This window comes from Diceros bicornis, chromosome 8 (assembly GCF_020826845.1).
Source record: "Diceros bicornis minor isolate mBicDic1 chromosome 8, mDicBic1.mat.cur, whole genome shotgun sequence".
NCBI classification, from domain to species: Eukaryota; Metazoa; Chordata; class Mammalia; order Perissodactyla; family Rhinocerotidae; genus Diceros; species Diceros bicornis.
This window is the reverse complement of record NC_080747.1, coordinates 37025585-37049675: the sequence shown is the minus strand read 5'-3', so window position 1 is coordinate 37049675 and position 24091 is coordinate 37025585. Positions and strand designations below refer to the sequence as shown.

Genomic DNA, 24091 nt, shown 5'->3' with positions numbered 1-24091 from the left:
TATGGCCAGTCTCCATCTATTGACCTACCAATCCATTTATTTAATAATTACTTCTTGAGCACTCATGAATAAAAGTCTATGGGACACTCAAAATTAAGTAAAATAGAACCACTACTCTCAAAAGAAATATACATCAATAACCAAAATATTAGGTAGAATGTGATAAGTACTACAGGAGAAACATAGATAACATGATATCGTGGTACAGAGGGGAAAACGGGCATAGCAAGAGTTGGTCAGAAAAGGCTACGGATACAGCAGCAATTGTCTGATGGTGGCCTACCCGACGGAATAAAGGCATATTCCGTCGGTTACAATGTAGGGCAAATGGAAAGAATGGAGAAAGCTAAGATATGCAAGGTAGCTTAATCCAACATTATGGAAAATATTAAGTGTCAGATGAAGGCAGATGGTTTTATTATGTCGGCAAAAGTGAGCTATTGAAGGCTTTTGACCTGACAGCGCTACCAGAACCAAGATTAAGAAAAATCAATGTGGTAGCATGTATAGGAAGAACTGGATGCAGGGAGACAAACTAGAAAACTATTACAATTGTCCAGTGAAAAGATGGCAATGTAATGAAGAAGATTTATTTGTGAAGTGTGTATCAGTTAGGATTGGAATTGAGTGAGTGTAACAGGTAATCTAAAATAAGACTGGCTCATGCATGATAGAAGGTCATCTGTCTCTCACTTAAAAGAAGACCATTAGTAACACTAAAGAACAATATAGTGACTTCATGGAGTCTTCAGAGGACCCTAACTTTCTATACTATTATTCTTTTATGGCTCCCATCTTGTTCCTCAAGATGGTAGCTGGATCTCCATCATTCCGTCCGCATTGCAGGCCTGGATAAGAGAGTAGGAGAACAAAAAAGGACCTCCTCCCTTCTGAGTTAGCTCGCTTTAAGCAGCCTTTTGGAAGGCATCCAAAACTTCTGGTGACTTCTCTTCAGGTGTGAACTTAGTCATGTGGCCACCCTTAGCTGCAGGGAAAGCTGAGAATTATAGTCATGTGAATGCAGGCAGAAACTAAAATTGGGGGTTTTAATGTGTATCAGGTTATGTGATTAGTAATTTCTGCCACAAACTGAGACATATATGATTTGATAGCCAGTTTAATAGGGAAGAGGGGTTAAGTAAAGGCAAGAAAATTAGAGATGTCATCAAAGTTGTAAGACAGTGTTTGAGATAATGTCTGTGACTGTAAGAAATACTAAAATCATTAGAAAGCTAAGTCTGAAGAAGAGAGGAAGAAAATTGGATCAGGTTGAGATATCCACAAGCACAAAATAATGTTCTCATTACAGATATTTTAAAATACTGGAATTTATCGTATTTTCACTATAACTTAAAAAGAATCTGGCATAAGTAATGCCAAACTGATTGATTGATTGATTTGATTATTTATTTATTTATTGGAAAGATGTTACCTGTCCAGTGGATTGTTTTGAGGGGATTGGCTTTGCTAGCCCTATTGCACAATTCAGAGGTGCTGTGCTACTGTGAAATCATTTTACCATCATTGCTTTCCTATCACTATCCTGTTTGAAAACTCTTGGAAAACTGACGGACTTTACTTGAACCTGAATGCACAGTATTGTAATTACAATCAAAGGACAATGGAGATATTAAATTCTTTTATCCATTCATTCAACAAATATTTATGAGCACCTATCATATGCTAGGCACTGTTCTAAGTACTGAAGATAAGGCAGTAAGTAAAATAAACAAGGTATTTGCCCTTAGAAGCTTACATTCTAGAGGGAGTGTGGTAGGGATTGGGGAGGTCGGATAATTAACAAATCTATATATATATGGAGAAAGCAGAAAATGGAGCTGAGAAATAGAGCAGAGAAAGCAGGATAGTTAGACAGAGAACAATCAGGGACAGAGGGGAGATAAGCCACGTATACAGCTGGGCAAAAAGCCCTGAAAGTAGAGACAAGAGCAGATGCAAGGTAAAAAGACAGAAGGAATGAGAAATGGTAGCAGGAGTGACATCATACAGTTACTTGTAACACATGGAAAGGATCTTATTTTAAAATATATTTTTATGAATCAAGTGAATGAATGGAAGGATGCATTTAAGAAAGGAAGAAAGATCAGATGGACTACAGAATCACATGAAATATTTCAAACTGGTTGGAAGAGATTATAGGTTTGTAGATAATGACTTTGCCTTAGGAGAGAAATCAACCCTCTTTTCAAATTTACTTACTTGAAATAATTCTGTAACTGTTCAATTTGTCTTGCTTTTGTTTTGTACTAATTTTAAATAGAGTTGACCTAAATCACTAAATATCAGAAGTCAATCTAAAGTGTGTGAATCTGCAATACCTTGAGTGTGCATTGTCTAACACTTCCCTCCCTACAGGCTGAACTGTGACTTCTGTGATCTTCCCAGAGCTATTTTCTTCTGATATGGAGCACACAAGTGAAAGTCCTAAACCCATGGTAGGTCTCCATGGTTACAAGAGGACAAGCTGCCCAGAAGAGCTGGAATTATTTTCTCTTGACAATGAATGGCATCCAGGCTGCATTTTCAGAATGATATCAATAGTGAGTGACATGTTTTTATTCCAGTGTAAACAGAATGCATTTGAATCATATTAGGAGATGAAGAGTATTAATGTAGACACTTATTATTCTAGTCCACACTGACTCATGTTCAAGAACACGAACCCAAGAGGTTAACTGTGCAATTATGAATTCACTGAACACTACACTCAGAGTGGAAATCTCTTCCTAGAATTAGAGAAGGAAGTAGGCTGAAATCAACCAATAATTGATGGGATGCAATATCTATTTTGATGAAATAATACAAATTATATATATATAAATGAAATTTGTGTATTTTCCACGTTTAGATTCTATTTCTTAAATATACCTATGAATTCTCCAAGTTAGATAAGAAATTCTACATGTATCCACTTTATTTTATTTTTTTTTTCACACTGAACATAAACATATCTCTTTACTTTTTTGGCTTAACATTGTTTTTACAATTTATCCTTGTTGATATAAGTAGTTCTAATTTTTTCATTTTAACTGCTACTTAGTATTTGGTTAAATGAATATAACAATATCTATTTACCTAGTCTTCTGATGATGAGCATTTATTTATTTATTTATTTATTTTTTTGTGGCAAAATAAGCCCCAAATGTTTATTATCTAGCCTTTTACAGAAAAAAGTTTGACAACCCTTGAATTAAAGCATTGTTATTCGATCATCAGAATACTGAAAAGAAAATAGATTCATTTTTCTGTATCCACTTTAAATGAAGCTATTTTCTTTTCAGTATTCTGATGATCGAATAACAATGCTTTAATTCAGAAGTTTCTTTTCCATTATATGAAAAGATTACACTAAAATGATTTTGTCAATTTCAAATGTAGCTACAATTTTTGAAACCCTTCACATTCTATGTGGTTTGAAATGGAGCTATTTCATAGATGCTCAGCCTAAGGATAGGCGTCTGCATCTATTTGCAGACTGTGACCTACTGAAGCAAGTCAGGGCATAGTGCTTTGCCTGACCAACAGGTATTTCCACATGTAAGGAAAGGGAAACAAAATAAAAAAACAGGACAGTGCAGTGAACAATAGATGAATCACAGAAGTATGAGATTACAGAAAAAGGACAAAAACAAAATACAAGGGACAATAGGATTTGGCTTTCATTTTATAGTTTTAAAAAAGGCACTGTGGTCATGGATGTATGATAGTTATCAGCCAGGCTGGAAATAGAACAGATACTTAAAAAGTAAACATTTCCAACAATGTACAAAAAGAATTATACTCCACAACCAAGTGGGATTTATCCCAGGTAAGAAAGGTTGGTTCAGCATTTGAAAATCAATGTAATCTATCACATCAACAGACTAAAAAAAGAATAATGACATGATCATATGAATGAATGCAGAAAAACCATTTGACAGAATCTAACACTCATTCGAGATAAAACCTCTCAGGAGATAAGAATAGAGGGGAACTTCCTCAACTTGTTAAAGACTACCTACAAAAAATCGATAGCTAACATACTTAATGATGAGAAACTAGAAGCTTTCCCACTAAGATCAGGTTCAATGCAAGGATATCCCCTTTCACCACTCCTTTTCAACATATTATTGGAAATCCTTGCTGATGCAATAAATCAAGGAAATGAAATAAAAGGTCTACGAATTGGGAAGGAAGACATAAAATGGTCTTTGTTTGAAAATGACATGATTGTCTATGTAGAATATTCAAAAGAATGGACAAAAATAACCTCCTAGAACTATTAAGAAATTACAGCAAGCAGGATACAAGGTTAATATACACAAGTCAATCGCTTTCTTATATACCAACAATGAACAAGTAGAATTTGAAATTAAAAACACAATATCATTTATATTAGCATTCTCCCAAAAATGAAATACTTAGGTATAAATCTAGCAGAGTATGTACAAGACCTAAATGTACAAAGCTCTGAAGAACAAAATCAAAAAAGGAATAAATAAATGGAGAAATATTTCATGCCCATGGATAGAAAGACTCAATATTGTCAAGATGTAGTTCTTCCCAACTTGATCCATCTGGGATCAACACAATCCCAATCAAAATCCGAGTATTGTTATTTTATGAATATCTACAAACTGATTCTAAAGTTTATATGGAGAGGCAAAAGACGCAGAATAGGCAAGACAATATCGAAGCAAGAGATCAAAGTTGGAGGACTGACACCACCCAACTTTAAGATTTACTATAAAGCTACCATTATCAAGACAGTGTGGTATTGGTGAATGAAGAGACACATGGAATAATGGAACAGGATAGAGAGCCTGGAAGTAAATACAGTCAACTAATCTTTGACAAAGGAGCAAAGCCAATACAATGAAGCAAAGATAGCCTCTTCAGCAATGGTGCTGGAACAACTAAACATCCACACGCAAAAAGTGAATCTAGACACAGACATTACACCCTTCACAAATAGTAACTGAAAATGAATCATAGGCCTAAATGGAAACTGTAAAACTCCTAGAAGATAATAGGAGAAAACCTAGATGAACTTGACTATGATGATGCCTTTTAAGATACAACACTAAAGACATGATCCATAAAGAAATAATTGATAAACTGGACTTCATTAAAATTAAAAACTTCTACTCTGTGAAAGACAATATCAAGAGGTTAGAAGACAAGCCATAGACTAGAAGAAAATATTTGTAAAAGACATATCTGATAAAGGACTGCTATCCAAAATATACAAAGAACTATCAAAACTCAACAATAAGAAAACAAACAATTCAATTAAAAAATGGGCTTTAGTAGACACCTCTCCAAAGAAGGTATACAGATGGTAAATAGCATATAAAAAGATGCTCCACCTCGTAAATAACCATGGAAATGCAAATTAAAACAATAATGAGGTACCACTACACACCTATTAGAATGGCCAAAATCTGGAACACTGACAACACCAAATGTTGGTGAGTGTGTGGAACAAGAGACACTCTTATACATTGTTGATGAGAATGCAAAATGGTACAACTACTTTGAAAGACAGTTTGGCTTTTTTTTTTTTTTTCCGAGGAAGATCGGCCTTGAGTTAACATCTGCCAATCCTCCTCTAGCATGGCTTGGCAAGCGGTGCATCGGTGCGCACCCAGGATCCGAACCGGTGAACCCCGGGCTGCCGCAGCGGAGTGCACACACTTAACTGCTTGCACCACCGGGCCAGCCCCCAGTTTGGCTTTTGTTTAAATAAAATTAAACATACTCTTGCCATATGATTTAGAAATTGTGTTCCTTGATATTTACCCAAAGGAGCTGAAAACTTATATCCACACAAAAACTACATACACATCTATAGCCACTTTATTCATAATTGCCAAACTTGGAAGCAACCAACATGTTCCTCAGTAGGTGAAAGGATAAATAAACTGTGGTACACCCAGACAATGGAATATTATTAAGAAGATTACTAAAAATAAATGAGCTATCAAGCCATGGGTTGGAGGAATTTTAAATGCATATTACTAAATGAAAGAAAGCAATATATAATGGCTACGTATTATATGATTCCAAATATATGACATTCCGGAAAGGGCAAAACTATAGAGACGATAGAAAGATCAGTGGTAGCCAGAGGTGGGAGAGAGGAGAGAGATGAACAGATAGAGTACAGAGGATTTTTAGGTACAGAAAATATGTTATTTTAATGATGAATGTATATCATTATGCTTTTGTCCAAACCCATAGAATGTACACCATGAATGAAGCTTTAGGTAAACTATGAATTTCGGGTGACTATGATGTGTCAATATAGGTCCATCCTTGGTAAGAATGTACCATTCTGGTGAGTGATGTTAGTAATAGAGGAGGCTATGCATATGGGGGGTAGCATTATATGGCAAATCTCTATAGCTTCTTCTCAATTTTGTTGTAAACCTAAAATTGCTCTAAAAAAATAAAGTCTTTAAAACAAATATAGTTAAACAGCAGATGTGAAATATACCTTAGCAATAATTATATAATACACAAATGGATTAAACACTAGAATTAAAAGGCAGAGACAGGCCAAATGAACTAAAAAAAAAAAACTACTTAACTATACATTATTTACAGTACATATTTTAGATTTGAAACACAAATAGTTTGAAAGTAAAACAATGAAAAATCATACCCATGCAAACAGTAACCAAAAGAGAGCTGGAGTACCTATACTGATATCAGACAAATAGACTTTAACCAAAATTGTTATTAGAGAACAGGAAAGATATTTTATATGATGAAAGGATCAATCCATCAAGAACACATAAGAATTATATACATATATATACACCTATGAATAAAGGTCCAAAATTTATAAAGCTAAAACTGACAGAACTGAAGAGAGAAGTGAATCATTCAAAGTAGTTGGAGCTTCAAAATACTACTTCCAATAAGAATAGAACAACTAGGCAGAAGAAGATCAGCAAGGAAACAGAAGACTTAAACAACATGAAATCCAACTAAACCTGACAGACATCTATAGAACACTCCACCCAACAACAGCAAAATACACATTCTTCTCAAGTGCACACAGAAGTCTCCAGGATAGACCCTATGTCAGGCCATAAAACAAGTCTCAATAAATGTAAAAGGATTTAAATCATATAAAGTATATTATCTGGCCAAATTAGAAATAATGAGGGAAATTTGGTAAATTGACAAATATGTAGAAAGCAAACACTTTCCTCAATAAATGGGTCGAATAAGAAATCACAAAGGAAATTAGAGAATATTTTGAGATGAAAATAAAAAAAACAACATGCCAAAATGTATGGGTTGCAGCTAAAACAGTGCTTAGGAGAAATTTAATAGCCAAAAATGCCTATATTCTAAAAAGTATAAAAATATCACAACAATGTGCTAACCTACCCCCTTAAGAAAGTAGAAGAAAACTCAACACAAAGAAAGGAAATGTAAAGAAATAATGGATACTACAGTGAATACAAATGAGATAGAAAATAAAACAATAAAGAAAATCACTGAAACTGAAAGTTGGTTTATGAAAAAGCTAAACAAAATTTACTAACCTTTAGCTAGTCTGACGAAGAAAAAACAAAAGATTCAAACTGCTAAAATCAGGAATAAAGGATGGAATATTACTACCGATCTTACAGAAATAAAAAGGATTAGAAGTCTGTACCATGAAAGATCATGCCAATAAATTAGATAACCTACATGAAATAGACATATTCTTGGAAATACACAAACTAATATAACTTGATTCAAGAAGAGTAGAAAATATTAACAGCTCTATAAAAGTAGAGAAACTGAGCTAATCATCAAAAAAATACCCATAAAGAAATGCCCAAGAACAGATGGCTTGTCTGTTGAATTCCATCAAATATTTAAGGAGTTAGTACCAATCCTTCATAAAAACTCTTCCAAAGAAAAAAAAACTGAAAAGGAGTAAACACTTACCCAAACCTATGAAACCAGTATTACCCAACTTTACGAGACTAACATTCTATGAGACCAGTGTTACCAAAATGAGGCAAAGACATGACCACTAATAAAAACTTCAGACCAATAACCATTATGAATAGAGATTCCAAAATCCTCAACAAAATACTAGCAAACTATGGTTGACAAAATTCTAGCACCCTAAAGATGTCCATATTCTAACTCCTGGAACCTGTAGGTGTGACAAAGAGGGATTCAGGTAGCACTGGAGTGTGGTTGTTAATCACGTGAAGTTAAAATAGGAAAATTATCCTGGATGATCTGAGTGGGTCCAACATAATCACAAGTGTCCTTATAAGTGGAACAGGAAGAGAGAGGTAGGAGAGAGAGAGAGATTTGAAGATGCTATGCTGCTGCTGGCTTTGAAGATGAAGGAGGATCCCATGGGCCAAGGATGCAAGCAGCCTCTTAAGGCTGAAAAAGGCAAGGATACAGGTTCCTTCCCTTCCATCCCCTATAGCCTCTAGAAAGAAGGCAGCCCTGCCAATATATTGATTTTAGCACAGTAAGACCCATTTGGACTTCAGACTTCCACAACTGAAAGACAATGATTTTGTGTTGTTTTAAGCCACTATTTGTGGTAATTTCTTATAGCAGTAGTAGGAAACTATTATATCAACCTAATCTAGCATCATATAAAAAGGATATATACCATGACCAAATGGAATTTATACCAGGAAAGCAAGGTTGGTTCAACACACAAAATTCAGTCAAAGAAATATACCATATTAAGAGAATAAAGGACAAAAATAAATGATCATCTCAACAAGCAAAAAAAATGTATTTGACAACCTCCAACACCTTTTCATGATAAAAATACTAAAACTTTGGAATAAAAAGGAACTTCCTCAATATGATAGAGGGCAAATATAAAAAACCCACAGATAACATTATAATTAATGGTGAAAAATTGAAGCCTTTCCCCTAAAATCAGGAAAAATACAAGGATGTCCTTTTTCACCACTTCTATTCAATATTATATTAAAGGCTCTGCCAAGTGCAATTATATAAGAAATATAAATAAAAGACACCCAGATTGGAGATAAGAAATAAAACTATTTCTATTTGTAGATCATATGATCTTCTATATACAGAAAATCCTAAAGAATCCATAATAAAATTGGTAGGGTTAAAAAGTGAGTTTAGAAAGTTTGCAGGATGCAAGACTAATACACAAAAATCGATTATATTTCTATATCCTAACAATGAACAACCTGAAAATAAAATTAAGAAATAAAGTCTATTTTAAAAGATCACCAAAAAGAATAAAATATTTCAGAATAAATTTAGTGAAAAATTGCAAAACTTGTACACTAAAAATATCATTGCAATAAATTAAAGAAGGCTAAATAAATGAAAAAACATCCAGTATTCATGGATTGGAAGATTTAATACTAATAAGATATTTATCCCCAAATCTATCTACAGATGAAATGCAATTCCTATCAAAATCTCAGCTGTCTTTTTTATTGCAAAAATTGACAAGATGATCCTATAATTCATACGAAAATTCAAGGAGTTTAGAATAGCTAAAATAATCTTGAAAAAGAACAAAGTTCATGAAATCACACTTATATTTCAAAATAATAGAAAGCTACAGTAATCAACTGTGTGGTACATAAGGATAGACCTATAGATCAATGGAGTAGAATCATAGTCCATGAATAAACTTAGATAGTTATCAATAATTAATTTTTGACAGGTGGCAAGACAGTTCGACAGAAAAAGTAGTCTTTTCAAGAAATGGTTCTGTGACAACTGGATTACCACGTGCAAATGACCCCTACCTCACAACATATACTAAAATTAACTCAAAATAAATAAAAAACGTACATGCTATACTATAAAACTCTTAGAAGAAAAATAGGTGTACATCTTTAAGCCCTTGAGCAATGGTTTCTCAGATATGACAACTAATATAAGCAACCAAAGAAAACATTAATAAATTGAACTTCATCAAAATTTTTAAGAATTATGTTTTAAAAGATACTATAAGAAGTAAAAAGACAACTCACAGAATGGGAAAGTACTTGCAAATCATATATTTTATAAGGGTCTAATATTCAGAATATATAAAGAACCATTACAACTTAACAATAAAAAGACAACCCAATTAAAAAGAGAACAAGAGGTTGAATAGACATTTCTCCAAAGAAGATATACAAATGGTCAATAAGCACATGAACAGATGCTCAACATTATTAGTCACTAGAGAAATGCAAATCAAAACCACAATGAGATACCACTTTAAACCCACTAGTATGGCTATGATAAAAATAGATATATGAAAATCAATACATGTTGATGAGGATGTGGAAAAATTGGAACCCTCATATATTGCTGATCAGAATGCAACATGGTACAGCTGCTTTAAAAAGCAGGATAGCAGTTCTTCAAAAAATTACACATGGAGTTACTATGTTACCCAGGAATTCCATTCCTAGATATATGACCAAGTGAATTGAAAGCATATGCTCACAGAAAAACTTGTACATGAATATTCATATCAACATTATTCATAATAGCCAAAAAAATAGGAAAAAAAAAATGTCCATACTGATGAATGGATAGACAAAAGTAGTATATCTATACAATGAAATATTATTCAGCCATAAAAAGGAATAAAGTATTGATTGATGCTACCACATGGATGAACCTTAAAAACATTTGCTAAGTGAAGGAAACCAGACATGAAAAGCCACATACTGTATGATTCTATTTACATGAAATGTCCAGAATAGGCAAATCCATAGAGATAGAGAGTAGAATAGTGGTTGCCAGGGTCTGTGGGGAGGGGAAAATGTGGAGTGACTGCCAACGGGTATGGGGTTTCTTTTGGGGGTTATGAAATTTTCTGGAATTAGATAGTGGAGATGATTAGACAACTTCGTGAACATACTGAAAAGCACTGAATTTTACATTTTAGAAACATAAATATTATATATGAATTACCTCTCACTGAAAAAAAATTCAGTGGGAGCAGTAGGTGTATAATTACTATTGACATACTACCTCACATAATCAGAACATTTCTTTAGCTAGATTGTGCTGGCTAGTACAAAATTTTCTTTGATTCATGACACATTTTAAACCAAAAGAGACTTATTGCCTAGTTCTAATGTTTTTAGCATAGATTTTGCTTTTCTCTTCCTACAGAAAAAAACAGAAATATTCTGCAATGGAAAATCCCTCTATCTGAACCAAAATCTTCCCTATCTTTTCTAAACCAGTTTCCAAGTTCAGATAACCTTGAATAGAATTTTAAGAACTGTTCTATTCTTTAAGTTCACATTTTTTTTTAAATTGAAGCTTAAATGAATAAGGACGTATAATGTAATTTGTAAAACACAATACAAATGCTGTTTCTTACTAAATATCCCCAAATACTGTAGGCTTACATACAACTGCAATAACAAGATATACCCTACTTTTCTATTAATACTATTCAAATATATTAACAAAAAAGTGCTAGTAAAAAATGTGAAATATAAGATAAAATATTAAAGATCAAATTTTAATTTCTTACCCGTTATAATGGACAAAAATACTAGAGCTAATTAGTTGGTATTATTGAAAAGTATGCATACACATTTACATACTTATATTTAAATTGATATGAATCTTGGTAATCTGTACAGAGCATCTGTAAATATTCTTTTTAATATAAATTTTAAAAAAACCTCTGTGGTTATACATCATCTACCTACGATTTATTCTTTCAAATAAATTTCTCTAAAATGACCAGATTTTTGCTATAACTATTAAGAAGTCAGGGCTTATTGTTTAATTTGTAACCTACTGACTAATAGTACCTTCATGGCTGTCTCTGAGATATGACAAGGTCAAAACATACAAGCATTTAACTTTCAAAACGCAAAAATATGTTTCCTTGGCATGGGGTCCACATGAATTGAATTATTCTTCAGCTTGTCATTATAACCACTGAGAATCTAATGCCAACAGGAAATAGATGCAATCAAATAAAAGGAACTTATGATCAACATTAAATCAGAGCTCCTTAAAAAGATAGCTAATGTATGACTAGAGCAGAAATTGTACAAGATGAGCCCAGAGCATCTTGTAGTGCCAGGAAGTAAGGAAGTGCTCAAATGCACGCACACAATGATGGGGATATGTTAAAGATGACAAAGGGACACAAGAACCAACTGAAAGAGCTCCCAATGGCCAAAGCTGGAACAATTTGAGCAACAAAATATATAAAATGAATTTGATTATAACCCAAAGTACAAAAAAAATCCATAGGCCAACTAATATAAATAAATGTCTAAATAAATATATAAATGGGAGAGAATAGACAAATCTCCCATGCAGAAGAATTCCAAATAATTTGTGTAGATACTCTGACTCAAGAAAGTAGAGCATAATTTTCCACTCCTTAAGTGTGGGCTCCATAATTGAATAAAGTATGAACTTCAGTTATAATGATGTATCAATGCTGGTTTTTAATTGTGACAAATGTACCATATTAATGCCAAGTGTTAATGGTGTTCGGCATATAGGAACTTTGTAGTGTCTTTACAACTTTTCCACATATCTAAAAGTAATCTAAAATAAAGAATTTATATTTTAAAAATAGAGTCTGTGCAGGTTGATGTAAACTCAAGGGGACGAGAATAGAAGACTTGAACATTTTTCTCCCACCACACACAGGGAAGTGAATGACATCTTTCAAGCCACCTAGAAGTGTGTGTGTGTGGAGGGGGTGTCCTTAAATAGCAAAGAGAGAAAAAATGAGGAAATTATTCAAACAAGAATCAGAAGAAAAAAAATATATAGGATGAGGATGAAGGCAATAGAAAGGATAACGCAATGAGTTGTTCCAAACAAGAAACATTTTCATATCAAACACTGTGTATTGTGATACAGTTTTCCATATCTATTAATATTACAGGCTAGTACATTCAAAACTGTATATACTGTACTTCTTAGGAAATTAAAGGGATTTTTCAAAGGCATTTTTTTTTTTAATTTTCTCCTAGTTCACTGATTTTGAACTTTTTTCCTACTTAATTCTTTCCTCACAAGATTTAAGCCAATGACTCAAAATTTAGCATTCGTGCAATTTTCTAGAAACAGGAATTATATGGGAAGGATGTAGCTTTTTAAAATTCAGATTGCAGGGCCAGCCCGGTGGTGCAAGCAGTTAAGTGCACGCACTCTGCTGTGGTGGCCCGGGGTTCACGGGTTCGGATCCCAGGCGTGCACCGACACACCGCTTGTCAAGCCATGCTGTGGCGGCGTCCCATAGAAAGTGGAGGAAGATGGGCATGGATGTTATCCCAGGGCCAGTCTTCCTCAGCAAAAAGAGCAGGATTGGCAGATGTTAGCTCAGGGCCAATCTTCCTCACAAAAAAATAAATAAATAAAATAAAATAAAATTCAGATTGCAGTCTACTCCCACCACTGATTCTAACTGGGTTGATCTCTGGTACAATTGTGCTGGAAGAAGTTCATGCTGATTATCTTCAGAGTTCAACTTGGGAAATAGGAATTTATTAAAATCACCATGAAAACCTTATTTGTCTTATCTCATAAAAATGTAGTTTTATGCACATACAGTTCTGCTTTTCAGGAAATGAAGAAATGGAGAATAATGGACAGATTTTAATCCCTTAAAGCACAGTATTTGTATTTTTAATTGGACCTTCTAGGAATCCCATATTTTTATTTAATTTGATAACACATTGAAGTTAATGAGAGAGATATTTGAAAGAAAGAATAAGTTTTCAATTTTAAATATGTTACCAAGGGTCTGAAAATATACCTGTAGAGTTCTAGAAGTCTAAAAAAAGATCAGTTATGCAAGATGAGTAAGTTCTAGACATCTGTTGTACAACATCATGCCTACAGTTACCAATACTGTATTTGTGCACGTAGAGGAGGAAGAACTATTCCTCTACCCTCTAGGTTCTTCTGGCTGGTCTAAGAATTAAATTGACATGAGACAGAATAACAGGAGAAAATCAAACAAAGTTTAGTAACATATATACATGGGAGAAACCCAGGAAAACTGAGTAACTCGTCAAAATGGCTGAAGCCACCACCTTAAATATCATCTTTAGCTAAAGACAATGGAGGAGGTTGCCAGTAAGGGTTTGGGACTTCAAAGAGGAGGAAGGCAATTCATACGGAAATGGAAAAGAAAATGTTTAGTAAACAAATGTTTGCTGGGCCATCTAGAGGCAATGTGACCCAAGAGAGAACTCTGAAAAAAATGGGCCTAGCAAGGTTCTTCCCGGTCTACCACACCTAGAGTTATCTAGTGTGATAGCTCCTTCCTAGGACAGACCTTTTCTCTTCAATTCTTTTAGGCAGTTAGGAGGAAGGTCGAAGTTTCTTTCCGAGTCTTTTGTTATTAAAAATAATCCTGCCAGAGAGACATATTTTGGGTCGCAAATTCTTTTCCCCCACAGGCACTTAAAAATTTGTAAAGAGAGTAGATCTCATTAAGTACTAAAATAAAATAAAAAATAAAATAAATCCTAAATAGGTCTTAAAAAACATAGCCACCAAAAATAATCCTTGTTATTTGGGCCTCAAGTAGAAATCTAGTAAGGGAGAGTCTATGGAACTGGAAGTTATATAAATCTAGATATTATTTGTTGTACAATATTGGGTAAGCTACTTAAACCCTTTGCACTTTAGTTTTCTTATATTTAATATGGAATAGTATTTAAAGCATAGGATTCTTAGACTTATTCGTTGAGATATTATGTGGAAAGCATCTGGTCAATCCTCCGGCACATACCTGGCACTGGTAGCCAGCAATATAGTAGATCCATTCACTCATTGTATTAAATTTAGGAATAGTAGCCCTCACAAGTTAAAATTTGTTAAAATGTTAAATGCCATGAACAGGGCATTTAAAAATTGACCATAAGGGCCGGCCCGGTGGCGCAGTGGTTGAGTGCACATGCTCCGCTTTGGTGGCCCAGGGTTCTCAGGTTTGGATCCCAGGCGCAGACCAATGCACCTCAAGAGGTGCCTCAAGCCATGCTGTGGCAGCTTCCCATATAAAGTAGAGGAAGATGGGCACAGATGTTAGCCCAGGGCCAGTCTTCCTCAGCAAAAAGAGGAGGCTTGGCATGGATGTTAGCTCAGGGCTGATCTTCCTTACATACACACACAAAAATTGACCATAGGCCACTACATTTCACAGACGGAGATATCGAATTTTAAATAAATTAAATAATGTGCCCTAAGACAGATTCTGTTAGCACTGAGTTCAGGCCCACAATCAGAAACCTAGACAGCCAGGCCAGTGACATGTACCCTACAGTATACCACCCAGGAATAATGTTTCCTACTATTGTTACAATGACCAAAGGTGACTCAAATTGGAAAAATCACATTTCTAGTCAGTATAGCTATGTACATGAACTTTTCAGGAAAATGAATACAGAAGGCCAGAAAGGTACCTAAATATGTCCATTTTTTGAAAGGCAGATTTCTTTCTAGTTAACTGTAGTATGACAAGGGTATTGTTTTTTTTCATTTTAGAATCTTTTGGTAATGCAAAATGGCAAATTGTCATTTAAATTCAAGCTTAAGTTCTACCCAAAACAGTAGGAGGTATAGTTAATCCTTACTTAAGCTGGTGAATTTTCATTTTCCCTATCCAGGATATTATAGTGGATTCAACTTGCTGAAATCTCCTTAGGATATGGTCATGATTATATTATTCAGCTGATTCAATAAACAGGAAGAATGAGTACTAACCCCTCCAGGGAACTGGTTGAAAAAATTATCCCCAGGATGGCACTAGCAATTATTTACTTTGCTTGAAATTTTTTCCATTTTTGGATAGAATATATTTAATATAATAAATATAAAAAGATCTGAAGACTTGGACATTATCTACAAAGACAGTTAAATATAACTCAACAATTGTGAGGGATGAGATTTCTAACACAACTTGATTCAAATGTGTCAACAGAAACTTCCCTTTTCTACCATACGAGTTTCTTTTTTCCCATGACAATTGAGCAAAGATCATAAGAGATGCAGATATTTAATAAAAGAGAGTGGGACAAAGGGTTTCAGACGAATACATTATTCCGGAGCATGTAGCTGATACTGGAATGCCATGCCCAGTGCCCTCTTCTCTTGACTATTTAAACCCTCTTGGATATCTACATCTCTGCCTTTAGGATCTCATTCAATCACATGGCTAAATATCAACACAAGCTGATGATTCTCCAGTTTATATCTCCTACACTAACCTCTTCCCTGAGTTCCAGACTTACACATCAAACTGACAATCCAATCTCCATTTGAATATTTAATTGATATTTCAAAATGAAGCTGAAAAAAAAGAGAGAGAGAGAAAACTCTAGGTTTTCTGGGAAAAAAAAAAAAAAAGGAAAAAAAACAATAAGAAAAACCCCTATCTATAATTTACTATTATGGAAGGATCTCAGTAAACAGCTCCACGAATTACTCAATTATTTAAGCAAAAAACCTAGAGTATATTTTTGACTCTTCTCTGTCTTCCGTACCCTGTATCCAATCCATTAGCGAATCTGTTCTACTTTTAAAATATATCCATAATCCATCGCTTCTTATCTTCTCTACTCATAGTGCCCTAGTCCAAGCCATTAACACTGCTCACCCAGATTCCTACAACAGCCTCTATGCCCATTGCCCTCTCTTAAATCCATTTGCCACATAGCAAATTGATCCTTAGATTTGGCATTTTCATTTTTATGAGCTTCCCATAGGTTCATATTGCAAGCAGAACAAAATCCAATTCTTACTTTAACTTAAAAGGCCAATGAGATGGGCCCTGCCTGTCTCTACTCTCTTAATTCTATCCACACTGGCCTTCTTCTAAGGAACCTTTGCACTTTCTGCTTCATCTCCCCAGATAGATCTACCCCTGGCTCATAATCCAAGCTGCTTTGCATCATTTATGTCTTGGCTTAAATAACCTTTCCAGAGAATGATTTATAAAATTAATGTCTAACTCTAAATAGAAGCTGAGGAAGCAAAGACTAGTGTATAGGACGGAAAATGCAGGTGAGTTCAGTGGAATCTTCTCCTCCCCTACTGATAGGTAGAGGAAAATGAGTGTAGTAAATTCTTTTGGATGGAAGAGTGTGTCTTCTCTATTCTTCAATTTTTCTTCAGCAGAAGCTCCTGTAACCCACCTGGTTTCATTTCTAGTTGCTTCACCAAAATTGTCCCCAAAGAACAAGGAGCAACTTAATCTGATAAACTGGGCATGTGTATCCCTGCCCCTCTCTCTCCCCACAAGAAGCCCTGCTCTGCTGGATCCTCGTTGCTACACATTTTATACAGATTGCATCTGCCTTCTAACTGAGTAGGTAAATCTGCCTACATCTCACTGAGCTGCAGATATAAGCCATATCTTAATATATACTTCATCTGTAAAACAAATTCTATCTTGGTCCATATTTGCCTTACACCATTTTATACGTATTTTTAACTGCTCCCCTACTCCAACAGAGAAGAAGAATGGCATCTGTCAGAACCTCTCAAACTCCAAATGGAGCAAGGGCTCTTCCACCACGGACAACTAAAATGAACTACAGCTGGCTGCAAGCCATGTCTGAAACAAAGCCTTGGTGTGAGCTGGAACTAAGCACTTCTAGAAAGTTCTTCTTCCGGGTTAGAAGAAAAATTAATAATGGAACCTTAATTTAAAGAGCTTTATATGACTCTAGCTCACAGCATATAGGAGGGCTCAATAATTATTGTTGAAGTGTCACTGGCACCAGTCAGATGGGTGTGGTGAGGTCCCAGGTTCTTGGTCCAAAAACACAAAAGAATTTGAGAGTGGACACACAGCAGAAGTTTTAACAGAGGAGGATTTATGAGCAAAGTGAAAGTACACCCCCAAGGGGAGGGGTGGGCAGGTTCTAGGTAAGTAACTGCCCAGAAGTTGTGGGGGTAACCAGCTTTGGAAGGTTGGGTCCCCGGGACAGGTGAGGGTCTTGGAAGGTGGACCAACCGGGGCATTGTCTCCACCCCCACGTCGGGATGGGGAGATTTTTTCCTTACATAGGCATTTCTGGAACTGTCATGGCGGTGATCACCCAAAAGGGGGGTCACAACTGCAATGCAAATGAGGATATAATGAGGCTTGGGGCTACTCTCCGTCAGGGTCGGGGAGAGTGCTGCACGTCCAAAGAGCCGCTGCCCAGTAATTAGGATGCTGCACCTGGTGGAGTGACCTTGCTTCCAGCCTTTATCTAGCTTCCTGTCTATCTCGGAAGCAATGAGCAAATGAATGGTGATGTTTCCCTCAGGTGGCACTAGATACACATGATTCAACACTAGAGGGACACAGTCTATTTGTCCCCAGAGATACAAAAACAGCAGTAAAGCATCCATATCCACATGGAGGAAGAGCCAAGTTGAAGAGGATGAAAGACTAATAACAACTGTTCCAGCAGACAAAATTTCTAGACAATGATGACAGATGGATTCTTTCAGAAACCAGCAGCAGTATATATACCGGGGTAATTTAGAGGATGCACACAGCAAGCCAGCAGGAAGAGGTATATGAGAACATGAGAAAAATGGCAATTTGAGAGAAATCAACAGAAAATAGATTTATTTTTAGTACATCCTCCAAACCTGGAGAAATACTTCTCCCAACAGCTTCCTTTTAAGTTACTGCACCTGTTGGATTATATTTTACTAATTGCCTTCTTTTCTCCTGGACTCCCTGAGGTTGGAATTAAAAATTACCCAGTAGTCTAGGAAATGTTTTCTTGAACTTTTATTTAACCTCCAGAAAATAGTGAGTCTAACAAAAAATAAAATGAAAAATAAAAGAACTGAAAATGGATTATTCACATTTTTATTCAATTATTTAGCTAACTTCTTAGATTAAACAATGATTCCATAAAAGTATGAAACTCTTACTTTGTTAATTTCCACGAGGCGTTTAAAAATTGCGTTGACTCTTTCCTGAGCAAAAACTCTAGCCTCTTGGGAAGAGCTCCCAATTCACAGCTGCTTAGCTTCACGTTATCATGTATTGCTATCATAGTAGCCTGAATTGTCTCTTTGAAGATCAATTTCCTAGTGAGCAATCAGATGAAGAGTAGTCAATTTAATTTAGTTACTTTAACGATCCCGATAACTGAAATAGTGCTGGTAATTTTGGTGATTAAAATGACAAATACAATTCAATTGTGCAAAATTGACATAGCTCAGTGCTTGGCTGTGATGTTAACACACATACACAAACAAAAATGCCTTTGAGTCTGACCAAAGCACTTTGTGGATACAGTCCATAACCGCCCCTCTCTTGCCATTGCATTGCATGCCAAGGGTCTATCATTTTTGACTGCTCCATCATAATAATGAATTGTATTTTCCACATTCCTTACATAGCATTATCTTAGTGAAAAAATAAATCAAATTGCACCCTACCACAATCGTATAGAATTTAGAGGTAGAGTTCTGACAATATGATTAAAGTAATTATAATCACTTATCACTCTGGTGGAAAAAGGTTCCTTTATTTTCAAAACAAACATAATGCCATATAATTTGCAATTTTGAAGAACATTTTAGAAAAAGGAAATCTGGAACACCTGTTGTTGTCAAGGCTCAGGAAAACTGCCAGTAGCATTTTAAATGGTGTCTGTCTTTACCTGTTTCACACAACAGCTGAGTCTCACCATCTGGGCCAGGCTGAAATTTCCGTGAGTTCAGCCAAATTGTCAGAATGGCTTCCTTTTGCTGGTCCTTCAAGCAATGGGCTGCTTGGGAAAACTAAAAATACATTTGCCATCAGAAAGCCATCTCTGAAGGCATGAAGCCCAAGTGCCATAAAACGATGGAAAGAGTATTGGGCTTACACACCGTATAATCATTTCTAGTGTAGCACCGTATTAGAATCGGGGATTAAGCCAACAGAGCATGTTTGTTTAGAATTGTGATAATTGCTGGGTGCAAAGCAGTATAAAATCATTTCTCAAAATGGAACATTGCGTTTTCCTAATGGGCAACTAAATAAATAAGCTTGTCATGAATGTTTGAACAAGTCAAACAACAGAACACTTTAGCGCAAAAACAACATATACTTTCAGATCATAATCTTTTCCTGTGTGGCACTTTAGACAATACCAATGAAATTTAACTGCACTGAAACTATTTTATCCTCAGAGACTATGGAGATTTTAACTTCAGAATTATTGATTAAGATGAAAACAAAAATCAGAAAATTATTGACCTGTAGAATGGGCCACATTTTATTAATGAGGTGTAATTTACAAACAGATCTTAAGCACAGATCTTAAGTGTAACATCTCGATATGTTTTACAAGTGCCTGCATCCATGTACCTGTAGGGGAACAGAATTAGCTACCCCGAAATGTGTCTCTTTGGTTAATTGTTTTTTTTGTTTTTTTTTTATGAGGAAGATCAGCCCTGGGCTAACATCTGCCAATCCTCCTCTTTTTTTTTCTGAGGAAGACTGGCCCTGGGCTAACATCCATGCTCATCTTCCTCCACTTTATATGGGATGCTGCCACAGCATGGCTTGACAAGCTGTGCGTGGGTGCATGCCCAGGATCTGAACCAGCGAACCCTGGGCCACTGCAGCAGAGCACGTGCACTTAACCGCTTGCGCCACCAGACCAGCCCTTAATTATTTTTAAGAACAAAAAACTCGGGAAAAACTTGAGCTTCTCCCTAACTGCCTAAAAGAATTTTAGAAGGCCTATTTCAGGAAGGAGCTATCACACCATAGATAACTATAGTATAATATGAACCAGGTGTGGTAGACAGGGAGGAACCTAGCAAGGCCCATTTGATCAAAATCCTCTCCACGTCCCATTGTCTCTGCAAGGCGTGGTAAACATTTGCTTACCAAACATTTGCGTTTCCATCTCCATGTGAATTGCCTTCCTCCCTTTTGAAGTCCCAAACCACTATACCCACAACCTCTTCTTTTGTCTTTAGCTGAAGATGGTATTTAAGGTGGTGGTGTCAGCTATTTTGGTGAATTATTCAGTTTTCCTACATTCGTCCCGTGTATATATGTTATTAAACTTGTTTGATTTTCTCCTATTACTCTGTCTCATGTCAATTTAGTTCTTAGACCAGCCAGAAGAACCTAGAAGGGTAGAGAAAAATTTCTTCCACCTGTACATACCACACATAGACACCAAGATAAAAAATATTTCCATCAACCCATGAATTTCCCTCTTCATGCTGTTCCCAGTGAATCTCCACTCCACCTGCACAAACTACTACTGTTCTAATTCCTTACACCAGATTTACCTGTTATAAAATTTCATATAAATGGAATCACACAGTTTTTACTTTTTTGTGTCTAGCTTATCGGTTTTGGTTGTATCTATGTCATTGTCCGTTTAAGTACTATTTCATTATATAAATATACATTTGATTTATATATTTTTCTGGTTGAAAGGCATTTAGGTTGCATCCAGTTTCTGTCTATTTTCAATAAAACTGCTATGAACATTACTGATAAGTCTTTTTGTGGATATATGTTTGGGATTTTCTTGGGTAAATATAGCAGAGGTGTATGTTTATAAGAAATTGCCAAACCTTTCCTCAAAATGGCTGCACCATTTTACACTCCCACCAGCAGTGTATGAAATTCCTGTTTGCTTTATGTCCTCATCAATCTTTAATACTGTCAGTCTTTTTAATTTTAACCACCTATATAATATCTTATGTGTCTTTAATTTGCTTTACCTAAATAACTATTAGTGGTTAGTTATTAATATAATATAATAACTACTTATTCATATGCTTATTTGCCCTATGTGCATCTTCTTTCCTGAAATGTCTTTTTACGTCTCTGGCCCTTTTTTATATGAGGATGTCTTTCTTAGTATTAATTTGTAGGAGTAGTTTATATATTCTGAATACAAATCTTTTGTCAGATTTTTGCATTGCAAATATTTTCTTTTAGTCAGTTGTTTACCTATTTATTTTAATGGCATCTTTGTAAGATATTTTGATGAAATCTAATTTATAATTTATGGTTTGTTAGTTTTTGATTCCTAAAAACTATTTGCCTACCCCAAGGTCAGAAAGATATTTTCCCACTTTTTTCCTAGAGCTTTATAATTAGAGCTTTTATGCTTAGTTGTATGATTTATTTTGAAATAATTTTTGGTATGTTATAATGTAGAGTTTGAGGTTTTTCTGTCTTTTCTTCCTAAAATGTTTAATAGAATTCACCCGGAAATCCATGTGGGCCTGAAGGTTTCTCTTGGAGATTTTTTCAATCATGAATACCAATACTTTTACAAACAGAAAAGTATTCTAATTTTTTATTTCTTCTTGTGTCAATTTTGTGTTTGTTCATTTCGTCTGAATTGTCAAATTTATTGGCATAAATTTTTCATAATAGTCTTTATTAAGTAATTTATAACTTTAGGATCTCAGTTTTGCTCCCTTTTTCATTTCTGACGTTTATCTTTTGTATATTCTTATCATTTTAGTCAGGAGTTTATCAATTTTATTGATGTTTTCAGAGAAATTACTTCAGATTTCATTGGTTTTCTCTATTTCTTTGTTTTCTCGTTCATTGATATCTACATTTATCTTTATTATTTTCTTCATTTTACTAACAATTTTTAGTTTCTTCTTTCTCTAACTTCATAAAGTGGAAGCTTAGATCATTGATTTTAAAACTTTGTTTATAATACAACATTTAGGATATAAATTTCCTTATAAGCACTTTTTTATCCATTTTCCACAAATTTTTACATGCTTTTATTATCATTTAGTCCAAAATATTATTACTTTGACTTGTGATATCATCTTTGCCCCACTGGTTATTTAGCAGTATATCTTTTTTATTTACAAATATTAAGATTTTCTAGATATCTTTTTGTTATGGATTTTCAATTTAATTCAACTGTGATCATAGGGTATACTCTTTAAGATTACAATCTTTTGAAATTTAGGGAGGCATTTTATGACCCACCAGAGGGTCCATCATGGTGAATGTTCCATGTACATGAGAGAAAAAAAATGAATTCTGCAGTTCTAGGGTGTATTGTTTTATAAATGTCGATTGAGTTGGTTGATAGTATTGTTCAGATCTTCTATATCCTTATTGATTTTTTTGGCTATATTTTTTCTTTCAAATACTAAAAGAAGAATTTTAAAATCTCCATAAATGATTCTGACTTTGTCTTTTACTCTTTTAAATTCTGTCATTTTTTGTTTCATTACTTTGAAGCCGCATTATTAAAAGCATACATATTTAAGATTAAGTCTGTTTGATGCATTGATTCTTTTACCATAATGTAATGTCCCTCTCTATCGCTGATAATATAGTTTCTCTTAAAGTCTACTTCGATATTATTTATACGGCCACTCCAGCTTTCTTATGGTTAATGTTTTTCTAGCTTTTTTATTCCTTCCACTTTTAACCTGTTGGTAACATTTTATCAAAATGCATCTCTTATAAGCAGTTTGTAATTCTTTTTTGCTTTTAGTCAAATGCAACATTCTATATCTTTGAATCAAAGATTTAATCTATTTGTATTCACTGTAATTATTGATTTGATGCATTTAGTTCTACTATCTTGCTGTTTGCTTTTAATTTTTCCAATATGTTCTTTTTTCTTCCTTCTCTGTCTTCTTTGCATTAATCAAATATTCAAATATTTTTTACCATAGCAATTTATTGCCACTATTTTTCATCACTCTCCATTCACTCCATTACAGAAGGGATCTCTTGACATAAATAGTACAAGATGGCCAAACACATAATACCCAATACTGGACATATAAGACAGGCAAGAATTTTTTAGTCACATATACTCACAGCCTTAGGGGAGGCGAACACTGTAAGCCATGCAGGGCTACATGGGATTGCACTCCCCATGTAAACCAGCATGGGCTGCAGGAGGCAGGCTTTGTAGTGACAAGAGTGTGGGTAATACTTGCCTCCTGCAAGAGGATGTGATTGGCTTATTTGAGTAATTTTGTGAGTTGGTGGAGAAATGAAACATATTAGGTTGAACACCCCATAGGGTGCAAGTGGTCCAGCCGATGGGGAACTAACCAGGTGGGGAGCCTTTTCTGCTGAGTAGGAGGCATATTT

The 24091-nt window shown here is 34.8% G+C and overlaps 1 long non-coding RNA gene across 3 annotated transcripts in view; it reads right to left on the bottom strand.

The window, feature by feature from the left end:
* The window catches only part of LOC131409584 (uncharacterized), a 94883-nt gene that overhangs the window by 55920 nt on the left and 14872 nt on the right, over positions 1-24091 (bottom strand). The window contains exons 2-4 of one of the 3 annotated variants that reach the window (XR_009220961.1): positions 19647-19767; positions 18910-19068; positions 18042-18092 (exon numbers count right to left, since the gene is read on the bottom strand). The exons of the other annotated variants lie outside the window; for them this stretch is intronic. This is a non-coding gene — a long non-coding RNA (uncharacterized LOC131409584). Of the gene's footprint in view, positions 1-18041; positions 18093-18909; positions 19069-19646; positions 19768-24091 lie in introns of those variants that run through there. 3 annotated transcript variants of the gene reach the window in all.